Genomic DNA, 12500 nt, shown 5'->3' on the forward strand with positions numbered 1-12500 from the left:
TATATAGGTTTGGAACTTTTGTGAAATAGCATAGTTACAAATTGCAATCAAACTGGATGAACATCAGAAATAGAGGAAGGACCAAGAACAAACAAGAGAGAACTATTGTAAAGTAGACTGTCTGTAAAATGTGTATTAAGATGTATAAATTGACGGTAGAAGCAGAAGTGTTTGTTAGTTTACTCCAACTGGGGGATCGGCGGAAGGGTTTGTGGGGAATAATAATAAAGGTATATTCTTTAAAAAAGTATGTCTATATAGGTATGTGTATGTATATATGTATATATGTGTATATGTATCTATATATGTGTGTATGTATGTCTATATAGGTATGTGTATGTATGTATATATAGGTATGTGTATCTATATATGTGTGTATGTATGTCTATATAGGTATGTGTATGTATATATGTATATATGTGTATATGTATCTATATATGTGTGTATGTATGTCTATATAGGTATGTGTATGTATATATGTATATATGTGTATATGTATCTATATATGTGTGTATGTATGTCTATATAGGTATGTGTATGTATATATGTGTATATGTATGTCTATATAGGTATGTGTATGTATATATGTGTATATGTATCTATATATGTGTGTATGAATGTCTATATAGGTATGTGTATGTATATATGTGTATATGTATCTATATATGTGTATATGTATGTCTATATAGGTATGTGTATGTATATATGTGTATATGTATCTATATATATGTGTGTATGTATGTCTATATAGGTATGTGTATGTATGTCTATATAGGTATGTGTATGTATATATGTGTCCTGTGTGGCTCAGTCGGTAGAGCATGGCGCTTGCAACGCCAAGCGTCGTGGGTTCGATTCCTGCTGGGGCCACCCATATGTAAAAGTAGTGGCCCCAGCCGACTTGTAAGTCGCTTTGGACAAAAGCGTCTGCTAAATGGGATATATTATTATGTATGTGTATATGTATGTCTATATAGGTATGTGTATGTATGTCTATATAGGTATGTGTATGTATATATCTATATATATGTGTGTAGGTATGTGTATGTATAGGTATGTGTATGTCTATGTAGGTATGTATATATATGTATGTCTATATAGGTATGTGTATGTATGTATGTGTATATGTATCTATATATGTGTGTATGTATATATGTGTATATGTATCTATATATGTGTGTATGTATGTCTATATAGGTATGTGTATGTATATATGTATATATGTATCTATATATTTGTGTATGTATGTCTATATAGGTATGTGTATGTATGTCTATATAGGTATGTATATGTATCTATATATGTGTATGTATGTCTATATAGGCATGTGTATGTATGTCTATATAGGTATGTATATATGTGTATGTGTATGTATATATGTATATATGTATCTATATATGTGTGTATGTATGTCTATATAGGTATGTGTATGTATGTCTATATATGTATGTCTATATAGGTATGTGTATGTGTATGTATATATGTGTATATGTATGTATATATGTGTATATGTATGTCTATATAGGTATGTGTATATGTATGTCTATATATGTATGTGGGGCGGCAGGGTAGCCTAGTGGTTAGAGCGAGTTCAAACCCCCGAGCTGACAAGGTCCAAATCTGTCGTTCTGCACCTGAACAGGCAGTTAACCCACTGTTCCCAGGCCATCATTGAAAATAAGAATTTGTTCTTAACTGACTCGCAAAGTTAAATAAAGGTCAAATAAAATCTTTATAGGTATGTGTATATATATGTGTATATGTATGTATATATGTGTATATGTATGTATATATAGGTATGTGTATATGTATGCATGCGTGTATGGATATATATATTTACCAAAAAAATATGGGGGATTGGAAATGATGCAGACAATTACATTGGAAGCAGGTTTCTTTCTGCAATATTAAGCTGATCCACCCCTTAAATAAAATATTTAAAAAAGAGAGCCACGTTTCCATGAAACAGAGAATGTTGCAATCTCTGTCTCTCAGAAAAGAAACCATTGCTCGAATTTCGTCTACCTTGTTGTCGAGAGACTGGACATTTGCGAGTAGTATACTCGGGAGCGATGTGGGCGATGTGCCCGTCTACGGAGCCTCTTCAACCTCAGGAGGCTGAAGAAATTTGGCTTGTTACCCACAACCCTGAATAACTTTTACAGATGTACAAACGAGAGTATCCTGTCAGGCTGAATCACGGAAACTGCACCTTCCTCAACCGCAAGGTTCTCCAGAGTGTTCTGCACAAGGCATCACAGGGATCATCAAGGACATCAACCACCCGAGCCACCGCCTGTTCACACCGCTACCTTCCAGAAGGCAAGGTCAGTACAGGTGAATTAAAGCAGGGACCAAGAGACTGAGGAACAGCTTCTATCTCAAGGCCATCAGACTGCTAAACAACAATTCCTAACTCAGAAGCTGCTGCCTACATTGAGACCCAATCACTAGCCACTTTCTGTAATGGCTGCAAATGGAGGATTCTTTGACGAAAGCAAAGTTTGAAGGGAAAAAATATTATTTCAATTAAAAATCATTATTTACAGTATAACCTTGTCAACATCTTGACTATATTTCCAATTCATTTTGCAAATCATTTCATGTATGTTGTCGTGGAAAACAAGGACATTTATAAGTGACCCTAAGGTTTTAAATGGTAGTGTGTATATATACATTATACTGTATATACAAACATATGTCACTCTATGTGCACAATATATGTATATATATATATATACACTATACTGTATATATAAAAATATGTGGACAACCCTTCAAATTAAATGACCGGTGTATTTAATTGAACACACAGCCATGCAATCTCCAAAGACAAACGTTGTCAGTAGAATGGTCTTACTGAAGAGCTCAGTGACACCGTCATAGGACGCCACCTCTCCAACAAGTCAGTTTATCAAATGTCAGTCCTGCTAGAGCTGCTCCGGTCAACAGATGTTACTGTCAAGTGGAAAGGTGTAGGAGCAACAACGGTTCAGCCGCAAAGTGGTAGTCCACACAAGCTCAAAGAAGGAGACTGCCGAGTCCTGAAGCGCGTAAAAATCATCTGTCCTCGGTGGCGACACTCTCTACTGAGTTCCAAACTGCCTCTGCCTCTGGAAGCAACATCAGCACAAGAACTGTTCGTCGGGAGCTTCATCAAATGGGTTTCCATGGCTGAGCAACCGCACACAAGCCTAAGATCACCGTGCGCAATGTCAAGCGTCGGTGGTGTGGTGTAAACTCGCCGCGATTGTACTCTGGAGCCGCGTTCTCTGGAGTGATGAATCTCGCGTCACCATCTGGCAGTCCAACGGGCGAATCTGGGTTTGGCGGATGCCAGGAGAACGCTACCTGCCCCAATGCATAGTGCCAACTTTAAAGATTGGTAGAGGAGAAATAATGGTCAGGGCTGTTTTCCATGGTTCAGACCCCTAAGTTCCAGTGAAGGGAACTCTTAATGCTACATCATACAACGACATTCTAGACGATTCTGTGCTTCCAACTTGGTGGCAACAGTTTGGGAAAGGCTCTTTCCTGTTTTAGCATGCCAATGCCCTTGTGCACAAAGTGAGGTCCATACAGACATTTTTTTGTCTATCGGTCTCAAAGAATTTGATTGGCCTGCACAGAGCTCTGACCTCAACCCCATGGAACACCTTTGGGATGCATTGGAACGCCGACTGTGAGCCTGATCACCCAACATCAGTGTCCGACCTCACTAATGCTCGTGGCTGAATGTAAGCACGTCCCCGCAGCGATCTTCCAACATCTAGTAGAAAGCCTTTCCAGAAGAGTGGAGGCTGTTATAGCAGCAAAGCGGGGACCAATTCCATATTAATGCCCATCATTTTAGAATAAGATGTTCGACGAGCTGGTGTCCACATACTTTTGGTAATGTAGTGGAGTGTATGTTCCCTTGTAGCAGCTAGCTGACCTAAGTTTTCGATGCCTCCACTTGGAAAGTGATGTAATTTGGAGATGCGTCATTTTCAGCTGCGGACAGCGCTGTGTGCGAAGCCAGCCACAATAAAGATTAGCCACAATAAAGATTAGCCACAATAAATATTAGCCACAATAAAGATTAGCCACAATAAAGATTAGCCACAATAAAGATTAGCCAAAATAAAGATTAGCCACAATAAAGATTAGCCACAATAAAGATTAGCCACAATAGTGGACTTTGCGGTTCGCCTTCAAAATAAGTATAAACATGCCATTTTTGCATTAGATAATGCTTAACAAGTTTGAAATGTTGTTATATAAATCCAACAAAAGACAATAATTAGTAAATTTGACAAACAAGGACAAATCAGTTGAAATTGCTCTGTGTATGTATTAGACTTCATAACAGAATGTGGATCAATGAAATGGACTATCATCCTATTCAGTCACACCCACAACCGTGAAGAGTTTACGCATATTACCGCCATAGCTCTTAATGCAGAGCTTTGTGGGACACTTTTTAAAAAATTGTACCTTTTATTTAACTAGGTAAGTCAGTGAAGAACAAATTCTTATTTTACAATGACGGCCTAGGAACAGTGGGTTAACTGCCTGTTCAGGGGCAGAACAGACTTGTACCTTGTCAGCTCAGGGATTTGATCTTACAAATTTTCGGTTACTTGTCCAACGCTCTAACCACTAGGCTACCTGCTCTAACCACTAGGATACCTGCTCTAACCACTAGGCTACCTGCTCTAACCACTAGACTACCTGCTCTACCCACTAGGCTACCTGCTCTAACCACTAGGCTACCTGCTCTACCCACTAGGCTACCTGCTCTAACCACTAGACTACCTGCTCTACCCACTAGGCTACCTGCTCTAACCACTAGGCTACCTGCTCTAAACACTAGGCTACCTGCCACCCCGCTAGGCTACCTGCTCTAACCAGTAGGCTACCTGCTCTAACCACTAGGCTACCTGCTCTAACCACGAGGCTACCTGCCACCCCGTTAGGCTACCTGCTCTAACCACTAGGCTACCTGCCACCCCGCTAGGCTACCTGCTCTAACCACTAGGCTACCTGCCACCCCACTAGGCTACCTGCTCTAACCACTAGGCTACCTGCTCTAACCACTAGGCTACCTGCTCTACCCACTAGGCTACCTGCTCTAACCACTAGACTACCTGCTCTACCCACTAGGCTACCTGCTCTAACCACTAGGCTACCTGCTCTAAACACTAGGCTACCTGCCACCCCGCTAGGCTACCTGCTCTAACCAGTAGGCTACCTGGTCTAACCACTAGGCTACCTGCTCTAACCACGAGGCTACCTGCCACCCCACTAGGCTACCTGCTCTAACCACTAGGCTACCTGCTCTAACCACTAGGCTACCTGCTCTAACCACTAGGCTACCTGCTCTAACCACTAGGCTACCTGCTCTAACCACTAGGCTACCTGCTCTAACCACTAGGCTACCTGCTCTAACCACTAGGCTACCTGCTCTAACCACTATGCTACCTGCTCTAACCACTAGGCTACCTGCCACCCCACTAGGCTACCTGCTCTAACCACTAGGCTACCTGCTCTAACCACTAGGCTACCTGCTCTAACCACTAGGCTACCTGCTCTAACCACTAGGCTACCTGCTCTAACCACTAGGCTACCTGCTCTAACCACTAGGCTACCTGCTCTAACCACTAGGCTACCTGCTCTAACCACTAGGCTACCTGCTCTAACCACTAGGCTACCTGCCACCCCGCTAGGCTACCTGCTCTAACCAGTAGGCTACCTGCTCTAACCACTAGGCTACCTGCTCTAACCACTAGGCTACCTGCCACCCCGCTAGGCTACCTGCTCTAACCACTAGGCTACCTGCTCTAACCACTAGGCTACCTGCCACCCCGCTAGGCTAAATCACCTCCCCAGTAAGTTCATTGTGCGTATTGGACGTTCATATTGCTAGCTGGCTAGCAGGAGCCGTCTGAGCAGTCGTCTGTGAATTCCCTCACCCGCTAGTACTTAATGTGATTTAATTGGTTCTGACTCACTACAGGCTGTCTGGCAACAACTGTACAGATGCTTCCTAGTCCAGGACTTTTATTATCTTTATACAATGGTGTAAGCTATGCTGTAGGACTATCTACACAGGAATGAATGGCATAGCATCTATACAGGGATATTCACATAACAGTACACACATCTACAGCTGTATACGTATAAACATCTCACTAGAGAAGAGAGAGAGAGCATGAGAGAGAGAGAGAGAGAGAGAGAGAGAGAGAGAGAGAGAGAGAGAGAGAGAGAGAGAGAGAGAGAGAGAGACAGGCAAGATTCATGTCTCTCTCTCAGGACTGATGGAGATCTGATCTGATCTATGTCCCAGAGATACATATTTCTGAAATATACTATATATATATATCTACAGCTATGGATCTAACCAGGTAATTGCTTGCAGTCAATCACCATAACGTAGCATTAACCCCCCTGACAACAAACCCCCACAACCCACTTCTTGAATGCGCACACAATCGTCCTAAAATAAACAACTGAATAACTAGGTCGGCAGCCAAACGTTTTGGGTTGTTTTCTTCTTCTTTGGGTTGGTGGATCCGCATCCAACTTTTTAAAACACCAGCCTGTAGTGGAGCGTAATGCCGGTCACATGATCTTCGTTAGTCCTGTAATCTCTTAAGAAAATGAAACAGTGCCCTAGACACCACTTCTGTCTCCTCACCACCCAAACCCCAACCCCGGTCAGCCTCGCTAACCCTTTCACACAATCACTCCCTATCTATGTCATACTGATTACGGAGAGGTCATTTATAGATCTGCCACCAATGCCTCTGATAGGACACATCACTGCACTCTATACTCCTCTGTAAACCCGTCATAAGACCCACTGGTTGATGTTTATTCATAAAACCCTCTTAGACCTCACTCCCCCCTATCTGAGATATCTACTGCAGCCCTCATCCTCCACATACAACCCCCGCTCTGCCAGTCACCTTCTATTACAGGTCCACAAAGCACACACATCCCTGGGCCTCTCCTCTTTTCAGTTCGCTGCAGCTCGCGACTGGAACAAGCTGCAACAAACACTGAAACTGGACAGTTTGAGATAAATCTCTTCATTCAAATACTCAATCATGGACACTCTTACTGACAGTTGTGGCAGCTTTGTGTGATGTATTGTTGTCTCTACCTTCTTGTCTTTGTGCTGTTGTCTGTGTCCAATAATGTTTGTACCCTGTTTTGTGCTGCTGCAAACAAACAAGTACTAAATCAAGGTGACTTATAAAGACGAAGACCAAGAGCAAGAGAGGGAGTGTGGTGATGTAGTGTCCACTACTAAAGAGAGGGAGTGTGGTGATGTAATGTCCACTACTAAAGAGAGGGAGTGTGGTGATGTAGTGTCCACTACTAAAGAGAGGGAGTGTGGTGATGTAATGTCCACAAGTAAACAATCAGGTTTTCTGAAATCATGACGGTGTACTACGTGCACATGCTAACAGAACCAGGTGGGTAGCTTCACATAGCAGGTGCAAAAGCAATCAAAGCAATCCACCGTGACGTTGATCAACCAATGGTGCGTTAGATACCACCCACAGATGCCAATTGAACGCTCCCTCAAAACTTGAGATATCTGTGGCTCTGTGTGACAAAACATTATATTTTGGAGTGGCCTTTTATTGTCTCCAGCAGAAGGTGCACCTGTGTAATGATCATGCTGTTTAATCAGCTTCTTGATATGCCACACTTGTCAGGTGGATGGGTTATCTAGGCAAAGATATATGATTGATATATTTACATATATCAATTTATTTATTGATATATGTATGTAAACATCTATTTATTTATTGATATATGTATGTGTATATATATATATATATCAATTTATTTATTGATATATGTATGTATATATCTATATATATTTATTTATTTATTGATATATGTATATATATATATATTTATTTATTGATATATGTATGTATATATACATATATTGATATATGTATGTATGTATGTATGTATAGATATATATATATATATATATATATATATATATATATATATATATATATTTCATTTATTTATTGATATATGTATATATATATTTATGTATTTATTTATTGATATATATATATATATTTATTTATTGATATATGTATGGGGTCCTGTGTGGCTCAGTCGGTAGAGCATGGCGCTTGCAACGCCAAGCGTCGTGGGTTCGATTCCCGCTGGGGCCACCCATATGTAAAAGTAGTGGCCCCAGCCACTAAATATATATATATTTATATATTTATTTATTGATGTATGTATATATATATATATACATATATATATATATTTATATATTTATATATATATCTATTTATTTATTGACGTATGTGTATATATATATATATTGATATATTTATGTATATATTTATTTATTTATTGATGTATGTATATATATATATATATATATATATATATATATATATATATATTGATATATTTATGGATATATTTATTTATTTATTGATATATGTATGTATATATATATCAATATATGTATGTATATATATATTGATATATGTATATATATATATATATATATAGTTATTGATGTATGTATGTATATATAAATATATATATATATATATTTATTGATATATGTATGTATATACATATATATTCATTTATATATATTTTATATTTATTCATGTATTTATTGATATATGTATATATATATATTTATTTATTTATTGATATATGTATGTATGTATATATATACATACATTTATTTATTGATATATGTATGTATATATATATTTATTTATTGATGTATTTAGTGATATGTATGTATTTGTGTGTATATATATATATATATATATATATATATATATATATATATATATATTCATATAGTTCTAAATACGGCACAAAATATTTCCGTTTATTTGGAATGGCAAGCCAGTCAAAATGAAACATGTTTATTTATATAATGAAAATTATTTGGGGGATAAAATGATTCACTATTAAAGCATTGAACCTCTCACGAAAAGCATCAGTCATACAAAAGTTGGTTCTCCACTAGACTAGTAAGAATGGCTTACCCCTTTTTCCATTCATCCCGATTTACAAACTCTCACTTTCAGTTAATTGAAAATAGAACCTTATTCTAATTATTGCTCTTTCTTAAAACAAGCCGTACAAAGCTGGTTGCAATTCCAGTTTCATCCCCCAGAAAATACATGACAAGATATTACAACAAATAGTATGGTTAAATTGAAATTCAATAATTGATAAACAAACCATTTTTTCTGGATTTGTTCTTTTTTTTTAAAGGAATTATCTTTGTTAATGATATTATGAATAGGAAAGGTGGAGATGGCGTAGTCGTCTAAGGCACTGCAGCTCAGTGCTCCAGAGGTAACTACAGACACCCTGGTTCGAGTCCAGGCTGTATCACAACTGGCCGTGATCGGGAGTACCTATCGGGCGGCGCACAAATCAATCAATCAATCAATCAACAATTTAACAATACTTTTAGTAAAAAATATTTATCTTTAATCTGTTACAATCTGCAGATACTATGTGATTAGACAGGTTCAGTATATATGTGAAACATCACACCACAGTTGAAAAATAAATGACACATGGAAATCATCAGAGGGCTGTTTAAGAAGATAGATGGGATAGTCTGAGAGGAACTGAGGGGTGGGGTTAAGAAGATAGGTGGGATGGACTGAGAGCAGCTGAGGGGTGGGGTTAAGAAGATAGGTGGGATGGACTGAGAGCAGCTGAGGGGTGGGGTTAAGAAGATAGGTGGGATGGACTGAGAGGAACTGAGGGGTGGGGTTAAGAAGATAGGTGGGATGGACTGAGAGGAACTGAGGGGTGGGGTTAAGAAGATAGGTGGGATAGTCTGAGAGGAACTGAGGGGTGGGGTTAAGAAGATAGATGGGATAGTCTGAGAGGAACTGAGGGGTGGGGTTAAGAAGATAGGTGGGATGGACTGAGAGGAACTGAGGGGTGGGGTTAAGAAGATAGGTGGGATGGACTGAGAGCAGCTGAGGGGTGGGGTTAAGAAGATAGGTGGGATGGACTGAGAGGAACTGAGGGGTGGGGTTAAGAAGATAGGTGGGATGGACTGAGAGCAGCTGAGGGGTGGGGTTAAGAAGATAGGTGGGATAGACTGAGAGGAACTGAGGGGTGGGGTTAAGAAGATAGGTGGGATAGTCTGAGAGGAACTGAGGGGTGGGGTTAAGAAGATAGGTGGGATAGACTGAGAGCAGCTGAGGGGTGGGGTTAAGAAGATAGGTGGGATAGACTGAGAGGAACTGAGGGGTGGGGTTAAGAAGATAGGTGGGATGGACTGAGAGCAGCTGAGGGGTGGGGTTAAGAAGATAGGTGGGATGGACTGAGAGCAGCTGAGGGGTGGGGTTAAGAAGATAGGTGGGATAGTCTGAGAGGAACTGAGGGGTGGGGTTAAGAAGATAGGTGGAATGGACTGAGAGCAGCTGAGGGGTGGGGTTAAGAAGATAGGTGGGATAGACTGAGAGCAGCTGAGGGGTGGGGTTAAGAAGATAGGTGGAATGGACTGAGAGCAGCTGAGGGGTGGGGTTAAGAAGATAGGTGGGATAGACTGAGAGGAACTGAGGGGTGGGGTTAAGAAGATAGGTGGGATAGTCTGAGAGGAACTGAGGGGTGGGGTTAAGAAGATAGGTGGGATGGACTGAGAGCAGCTGAGGGGTGGGGTTAAGAAGATAGGTGGGATAGACTGAGAGGAACTGAGGGGTGGGGTTAAGAAGATAGGTGGGATAGACTGAGAGGAACTGAGGGGTGGGGTTAAGAAGATAGGTGGGATGGACTGAGAGCAGCTGAGGGGTGGGGTTAAGAAGATAGGTGGGATAGACTGAGAGGAACTGAGGGGTGGGGTTAAGAAGATAGGTGGGATAGTCTGAGAGGAACTGAGGGGTGGGGTTAAGAAGATAGGTGGGATGGACTGAGAGCAGCTGAGGGGTGGGGTTAAGAAGATAGGTGGGATAGACTGAGAGGAACTGAGGGGTGGGGTTAAGAAGATAGGTGGGATAGTCTGAGAGGAACTGAGGGGTGGGGTTAAGAAGATAGGTGGGATAGACTGAGAGCAGCTGAGGGGTGGGGTTAAGAAGATAGGTGGGATAGACTGAGAGGAACTGAGGGGTGGGGTTAAGAAGATAGGTGGGATGGACTGAGAGCAGCTGAGGGGTGGGGTTAAGAAGATAGGTGGGATGGACTGAGAGCAGCTGAGGGGTGGGGTTAAGAAGATAGGTGGGATAGTCTGAGAGGAACTGAGGGGTGGGGTTAAGAAGATAGGTGGGATGGACTGAGAGCAGCTGAGGGGTGGGGTTAAGAAGATAGGTGGGATGGACTGAGAGCAGCTGAGGGGTGGGGTTAAGAAGATAGGTGGGATGGACTGAGAGCAGCTGAGGGGTGGGGTTAAGAAGATAGGTGGGATGGGCTGAGAGCAGCTGAGGGGTGGGGTTAAGAAGATAGGTGGGATGGGCTGAGAGCAGCTGAGGGGTGGGGTTAAGAAGATAGGTGGGATGGGCTGAGAGCAGCTGAGGGGTGGGGTTAAGAAGATAGGTGGGATGGACTGAGAGCAGCTGAGGGGTGGGGTTAAGAAGATAGGTGGGATGGACTGAGAGCAGCTGAGGGGTGGGGTTAAGAAGATAGGTGGGATGGACTGAGAGCAGCTGAGGGGTGGGGTTAAGAAGATAGGTGGGATGGGCTGAGAGCAGCTGAGGGGTGGGGTTAAGAAGATAGGTGGGATGGGCTGAGAGCAGCTGAGGGGTGGGGTTAAGAAGATAGGTGGGATGGGCTGAGAGCAGCTGAGGGGTGGGGTTAAGAAGATAGGTGGGATGGACTGAGAGCAGCTGAGGGGTGGGGTTAAGAAGATAGGTGGGATGGACTGAGAGCAGCTGAGGGGTGGGGTTAAGAAGATAGGTGGGATAGACTGAGAGCAGCTTAGGGGTGGGGTTAAGAAGATAGATGGGATGGACTGAGAGCAGCTGAGGGGTGGGGTTAAGAAGATAGATGGGATAGTCTGAGAGGAACTGAGGGGTGGGGTTAAGAAGATAGGTGGGATGGACTGAGAGCAGCTGAGGGGTGGGGTTAAGAAGATAGGTGGAATGGACTGAGAGCAGCTGAGGGGTGGGGTTAAGAAGATAGGTGGGATAGACTGAGAGCAGCTGAGGGGTGGGGTTAAGAAGATAGGTGGAATGGACTGAGAGCAGCTGAGGGGTGGGGTTAAGAAGATAGGTGGGATGGACTGAGAGCAGCTGAGGGGTGGGGTTAAGAAGATAGGTGGGATGGACTGAGAGCAGCTGAGGGGTGGGGTTAAGAAGATAGGTGGGATGGACTGAGAGCAGCTGAGGGGTGGGGTTAAGAAGATAGGTGGGATGGACTGAGAGCAGCTGAGGGGTGGGGTTAAGAAGATAGGTGGGATAGACTGAGAGCAGCTTAGGGGTGGGGTTAAGAAGATAGGTGGGATGGACTGAGAGCAGCTGAGGGGTGGGGTTAAGAAGATA

The sequence above is a fragment of the Oncorhynchus masou genome, chromosome 12, assembly GCF_036934945.1.
Source record: "Oncorhynchus masou masou isolate Uvic2021 chromosome 12, UVic_Omas_1.1, whole genome shotgun sequence".
Taxonomy (NCBI): Eukaryota; Metazoa; Chordata; class Actinopteri; order Salmoniformes; family Salmonidae; genus Oncorhynchus; species Oncorhynchus masou.